This window comes from Platichthys flesus, chromosome 20 (assembly GCF_949316205.1).
Source record: "Platichthys flesus chromosome 20, fPlaFle2.1, whole genome shotgun sequence".
NCBI classification, from domain to species: Eukaryota; Metazoa; Chordata; class Actinopteri; order Pleuronectiformes; family Pleuronectidae; genus Platichthys; species Platichthys flesus.
The window spans coordinates 2,315,284-2,322,813 of NC_084964.1; the positions used below are offsets into that span (position 1 = coordinate 2,315,284).

The 7,530-nt window shown below is 39.3% G+C and overlaps 1 non-coding gene across 1 annotated transcript; it reads left to right on the plus strand.

Annotated features, from left to right (window-relative positions):
* The first annotated feature begins 1,583 nt into the window (after nucleotides 1-1,583).
* On the plus strand, nucleotides 1,584-1,657 carry trnak-cuu (transfer RNA lysine (anticodon CUU)). Its single transcript has one exon. It is a non-coding gene; the product is annotated as a tRNA-Lys (tRNA).
* Nucleotides 1,658-7,530: the final 5,873 nt, after the last annotated feature.

The following is a 7,530-nucleotide window of genomic DNA, read 5'->3' on the forward strand; positions in this document are numbered from 1 at the left end:
ATGACAAGCGTGTGTTTGATCTTCTTGCGAAAGAATTGGACAACATGGTTCAGGCAATTTTTGTTCACGGAACTTGTGCTCAAAAACATTAAAGGTAAAACTTATTCTGTATCTCATCATTATCTCAGACCTAGGTTGTTTTCATACAAGAGGGTTTTACTTCTCATGAAACATATTTCTTCCATTCTAACATTTCTATTGTGATGCAAAGTCATTTGGAAGAAGCGCCAGATCAGTTCGGTAGAGCATGACACTCTTAATCTCAGGGTCGTGGGTTCGAGCCCCACGTTGGGCTATGGAGCTTTTGAGATTCGGAATTGAGCACCAGCATGCAGATCAAAGTCTTAGCTTAAAAGACTCCTTATTAAAGGATACTTCAGAGCAAATACATTCCATAGAGTTCACACACACCAAGAAACATCAATGTCTGATCATAAAATTATATATATATTGAACCCATCAATTTGTCTAGATTATCTAGCTCAACTAGAATGGAAAACTGCAAGAGATTGAATCCCTAACCAATGACAAGCGTTGGTTTGATCTTCTTGCGAAAGAATTGGACAACATGGTTCAGACTATTTTTGTTCACAGAACTTGTGCTGAAAACATTAAAGGTAAAACTTATTCTGTAATCTGATTATTATCTCAGACCTAGGTTGTTTTCATACAAGAGGGTTTTACTTCGCATGAAACATATTTCTTGCATTCTAACATTTCTATTGTGATGCGAAGTTATTTGGAAGAAGCGCCAGATCAGTTCGGTAGAGCATGACACTCTTAATCTCAGGGTCTTGGGTTTGAGCCCCACGTTGGGCTATGGAGCTTTTGAGATTCAGAATTGAGCACCAGGATGCAGATGAAAGTCTTAGCTTAAAAGACTCCTTATTAAAGTATACTTCAGAGCAAATACATTCCATAGAGTTCACACACACCAAGCAAACATCAATGTCTGATCAGAAAATTATATATATATTGAACCCATCAATTTGTCTAGATTATCTAGCCTAACTAGAGTGGAAAACTGCAAGAGATTGAATCCCTAACCAATGACAAGCGTTGGTTTGATCTTCTTGCGAAAGAATTGGACAACATGGTTCAGACTATTTTTGTTCACAGAACTTGTGCTGAAAACATTAAAGGTAAAACTTATTCTGTAATCTGATTATTATCTCAGACCTAGGTTGTTTTCATACAAGAGGGTTTTACTTCTCATGAAACATATTTCTTGCATTCTAACATTTCTATTGTGATGGGAAGTCATAAATAAGAAGCCCGGCTAGCTCAGTTCGGTAGAGCATGAGACTCTTGATCTCAGGGTCGTGGGTTTGACTCCACGTTGGGCTATGGAGCTTTTGAGATTCGGAATTGAGCACCAGCATGCAGATCGAAGTCTTAGCTTAAAAGATTCCTTATTAAAGGATACTTCAGAGCAAATACATTCCATAGAGTTCACACACACCAAGCAAACATCAACGTCTCATCAGAAAATTATATATATACTGAACCCATGAGATGTTTCTCATGATACATATTTCTTGCATTCTAACATTTCTATTGTGATGGGAAGTTATAAGGAAGAAGCCCGGCTAGCTCAGTTCGGTAGAGCATGAGACTCTTAATCTCAGGGTCGTGGGTTCGAGCCCCACGTTGGGCTATGGAGCTTTTGAGATGCGGAATTGAGCACCAGCATGCAGATCAAAGTCTTAGCTTAAAAGACTCCTTATTAAAGAATACTTCAGAGAAAATACATTCCATAGTGTTCACACACACCAAGCAAACATCAACGGCTGATCAGAAAATTATATATATATTGAACCCATCAATTTGTCTAGATTATCTAGCTTAAGTAGAATGGAAAACTGCAAGAGATTGAATTCCTAACCAATGACAAGCGTTGGTTTGATCTTCTTGCGAAATAATTGGACAACATGGTTCAGGTTGTTTTTGTTCACGGAACTTGTGCTCAAAAACATTAAAGGTAAAATGTATTCTGTAATCTGATCATTATCTCAGACCTAGGTTGTTTTCATACAAGAGGGTTTTACGTCTCATGAAACATATTTCTTGCATTCTTACATTTCTATTGTGATGGGAAGTTATAAGGAAGAAGCCCGGCTAGCTCAGTTCGGTAGAGCATGAGACTCTTAATCTCAGGGACGGGGTTTGAGCCCCACGTTGGGCTATGGACCTTTTGAGATTCGGAATTGAGCACCAGCATGCAGATCAAAGTCTTAGGTTAAAAGAGTCCTTATTAAAGGATACTTCAGAGCAAATACATTCCATAGAGTTCACACACACCAAACAAACATCAACGGCTGATCAGAAAATTATATATATATTGAACCCATCAATTTGTCTAGATTATCTAGCTTAAGTAGAATGGAAAACTGCAAGAGATTGAATCCCTAACCAATGACAAGCGTGTGTTTGATCTTCTTGCGAAAGAATTGGACAACATGGTTCAGGCAATTTTTGTTCACGGAACTTGTGCTCAAAAACATTAAAGGTAAAACTTATTCTGTATCTCATCATTATCTCAGACCTAGGTTGTTTTCATACAAGAGGGTTTTACTTCTCATGAAACATATTTCTTCCATTCTAACATTTCTATTGTGATGCAAAGTCATTTGGAAGAAGCGCCAGATCAGTTCGGTAGAGCATGACACTCTTAATCTCAGGGTCGTGGGTTCGAGCCCCACGTTGGGCTATGGAGCTTTTGAGATTCGGAATTGAGCACCAGCATGCAGATCAAAGTCTTAGCTTAAAAGACTCCTTATTAAAGGATACTTCAGAGCAAATACATTCCATAGAGTTCACACACACCAAGAAACATCAATGTCTGATCATAAAATTATATATATATTGAACCCATCAATTTGTCTAGATTATCTAGCCTAACTAGAGTGGAAAACTGCAAGAGATTGAATCCCTAACCAATGACAAGCGTTGGTTTGATCTTCTTGCGAAATAATTGGACAACATGGTTCAGGTTGTTTTTGTTCACAGAAGTTGTGCTCAAAAACATTAAAGGTAAATGTATTCTGTAATCTGATCATTATCTCAGACCTAGGTTGTTTTCATACAAGAGGGTTTTACCTCTCATGAAACATATTTCTTGCATTCTAACATTTCTATTGTGATGGGAAGTTTTAAGGAAGAAGCCCGGCTAGCTCAGTTCGTTAGAGCATGAGACTCTTAATCTCAGGGTCGTGGGTTCGAGCCCCACGTTTGCCTATGGAGATTTTAAAGTTAGGAATTGAGCACCAGCATGCAGATCAAAATCTTAGCTTAAAAGACTCCTTATTAAAGGATACTTCAGAGCAAATACATTCCATAGAGTTCACACACACCAAGCAAACATCAACGTCTGATCAGAAAATTATATATATATTGAACCCATCAATTTGTCTAGATTATCTAGCCTAACTAGAATGGAAAACTGCAAGAGATTGAATCCCTAACCAATGACAAGCGTTGGTTTGATCTTCTTGCGAAAGAATTGGACAACATGGTTAAGGCTGTTTTTGTTCACGGAACTTGTGCTCAAAAACATTAAAGGTAAAACTTATTCTGTATCTCATCATTATCTCAGACCTTGGTTGTTTTCATACAAGAGGGTTTTACTTCTCATGAAACATATTTCTTGCATTCTAATGTTGGGCAAGAGTCCCTACAGAACTAACCATGTGGTAGGATCTACACACAATGGGTCGTAAAAGCGTGGCCTTTGAGCCAAGATGAAGCCAGCTAAAGTCTCCCTCTAAGATCCAGCACGGAGATTGTATCTTCTGGTGTTAACTTAATCCCTGGGGTCTCCCCAGAAACCCCTGCTCTGCTCCTGGCCCCTCCCACTCTCCTTTGACCTCTGACACTCAATTGGCTAAAAGCCAGCATCATCCCATGACCAGCACCTCAAGGAGGCAGAACCTCTCAGGTAGAATAAAACCACTGAGACATCAATAATCGCTGCCATTTTTACCCTGCTCTGAAGACATCATGAGGCCCCTTCGGGGCCTCCCAGCTGTTTTAGTTGCTAAAGGGGGTAACCTTAACTTCTAGTTTATCAGCCATTTTTACCCTGCTCTGAAGACATCACGAGGCCCCTTCGGGGCCTCCCAGCTGTTTTAGTTGCTAAAGGGGGTAACCTTAACTTCTAGTTTATCAGCCATTTTTCCCTGCTCTGAAGACGTCAACAGACCCCTCCGGGTCTTTCCAGATGATTTAGTTGCTAAAGGGGGCAACCAGAGTTATTTTCTTTCATTTCTTTCATTGTCTTTTATCTCAGTCGACGTTTTTATTTTCAAAAGGACTTTTGCTGTTTTAACTTGAAAAGACCAAACAGGAAATTGCACGCGGAACAATCTCAGACTGTTTCACTTTCCCCACGGACTTTACTTTCTTTTCCCAACAATCTACAAACGGCTTCCACAGCCGTCCCCTGCAGAAGCGCGAGATTCATTCCGCTGAGGAGCACGACCTCCACATCCCTGAAGAAGAAGGACGATGTTCATCCCGTTGAGGAGCAAGACGAATCTGCTCCTATTCGGCCCAGCCGACGCCGCTGCGACAGAGGAACCAGCGCAACAGAGCTTGAGCGGACACGATTATTCACTGGACTTCCGAAATATCCGCGCGAGACGCGCATGCAACACCGTGAAGGTCACAGTAAGAGGCTTTATTGTCTGGGCAGATGTTAATCTAATACGTAGCGTATTGTTTTAATACTTGAATGTATTTGTTTTGTATGAGACCGCAGAGTCTCTAGTGTTTTAGCGGCGATTCGCCACTTCCGGTTTCCGGTTACAGCCTTGTGCCATAGTTTTAAGCGCCGTGAGCAGCGTCTCCAGCTCATTGTGACCGTTTGAACAACTTTAAAGATACTTTACCGGTCAAACCTCAGCACACAACGCCACTTGGGTGCTGAGTGGTAAAGTAAATGTAACTTGTCTCTGACGGTGCTTTTAGAGAGCTTTGCTCTCTCCTTGTATTCTTTCTCTCTCTCTCTCTCTCCTTCTAAACCGAGCTATACACACATCCGATCTGTATTTAGAATACAGTTCATGTAACATAGTTAAATCTATATTCAGAGAGGCTGGACACATCTGGAAGCCATGCGGCCGAACGCCAAAGTAGAGACAAAGAATTCCCTTTGTCTGAAAATCCCTTTGTGTAATTCAGGTGACGACCACCAGTGTGAGCTCCGGCCACATGGTGTCATTAACATAGACTCCATTTTGAAGAACGCAAGTTAAACCACCATTTTGAGTCTATTATTGCCACGCCTCCTCTCTCACTCTCCTCCCATTCTGGCTCTAAATTCATAACGGCTCCGCCATCTTGTTTTGTAGTCAATTCGCCATTTTGAGAGTTTTTAGGCCTTGGTTCCACGAATCATGATCGGCCGCCATCTTAGATGTGACGTGACTTCGTCATCGCCACGCCCCCCTTCTTTTTCTCTCTCTCTCTCTCTCTCTCGCTCTCTCACACACACACACACACAGACACAGAGACACATTGATAGACACAGACAGATGCACACACACAGATACACATAGATGAATACATGTGTTTTCTAAATTGTGATAAGCGGCTGCTGTTGTTATCTTTGAAATATGGGAGTTTGTTAAAATGATGAATCATTAAATAACACTAACTGTATTTCACATGCACACACATAGACACACACACACAGAGAGACACTTTTACACAGACACACACGCATACCATGACAGACATACATAGGTAGACCGCCGGTTTTACATGTACTTTCTGAATTGTGATAAGTGCTGCTGCTGTGTTTATCTTTGAAATATCGGAGTTTGTTAAAATGATGAAACATTAAATAACACTAACTTTATTTCCCCTTTTTAATAAATGCTTTTGTAATTAAAGTATCTGTAGTCTGTGATTATTTGTGCATATGTATGTGATTGCAGCTGGATTATGATTGCCTGTGCTCGAACTTAGAAGCCTTCACTGTTAATTAAATAATTATTAATATTAAATATTGAGATTATTGATTTGACATTTATCATTATGAGACTGATATTTAAAGATTGAATTGTTGGTCCCTGTAACCAGGGTGGTGCCCCGCGACAATAAGCAATGATTACAGATTTGTATTATTCTTAATTGATAATTTTATTGTTTTCATTAATTATTTTAACTATTATTAATGGATAACCGTATCATTTCTAATTAAATGTGTTACTGTTCTTAATTAATAGCTTTATCATTTTGGATTATTTTTAATAAATAATTGTTAATTTAATAATCATATTTCATGATTATTAATAATTAGCCAACGTCAATTCTACTCCTACTATTGCACAACACAGGGCAGACACCATTCTACAGCTTGTGTTGAACGCCTGGCAGACGCTGGAGGTCAAGCGGACTCCTGACCCAAGACCGGGGATATGGTTGTTTGAAGAGCCGCTGTTCACCACAACTTCCTGAGAATTGACACTTTTTCCTCTCCAACCTTAAGGAATACGTTTATTGAGGCAGGCATCATCAAACTGGGCCACCTCACAAAGGCATCAATGGAAACACTCTGCGACGGCACCAACATCAGGTCCTCCAGAGTGCTGGAGAGGATTGTGGAGGAAGTGATGCAGTCCCTGTCTGTGCCACTGAGAGCGTTTGCTGAAAACCGTACTCTAGCTCAGTGGTTCTCAACCTTTTTTCCAGTGAAGTACCCCCTTCGAAGAAAAAATTCTGCCGAGTACCCCCTAACCAGCGCAAAGCATTTTTGGTTGAAAGAAAGATGTAATGTGATTTATTAAGCCTTGTAACGAGACACATTCAAATTTAAAACTCCATCAATGTCCATAACATTGCTCATTTGTAGTGGTCTCTCTTGAACTATTTCGAAATAAAAAGATATAAAATAACTAAAGACTTTTATTATTATCTCAATATAAATAAAGATTTGTGCACCTCAAAATAATGATCAACTTAAAGTGACCTCTTTTGGGATCATAATAAAGATATGTTCTCAAACTGAACTCATGAACTTAATTATAACTAAACACTTCTTCCCAAAAAATAAATCATTAACTTAGTTTTAAATAAAGATTAGCTCAAAACATATTTTTTTAATATTCATCATCTTAAAATATCTTCTTTAAGGATCGAAAAGAATACTGACAGGTAGCTTGTTTCCGTTTGCTTTGGGGAGGCTTTTCGCATCGTGTCTTGAGATGACCTGAATTCAGAAAGATTCCTCTTAAAAAACTCAGGTGGCTTACCAACATGACTTTCATGTTTTGTCTGGAGATACCGCTGAAGATGTGGTGGCTTAATGCCACTGCTGGCTAATCTCTTCCCACAGAAAAAACATAAAGTGTAAATAACCCAATCTATGTTATTGTTAATATTATTGAAGTGTCTTTCTGTTATTTTATTGTGACATATTTGCTCGCTTTAGGGTCATACAATTTCATTTCCGCTTTTGTATTACATGCTTTTATTTTGAAAGGGTACCGGTAGAGATGCGGCCTTATTGTTATGAATCATTAACTT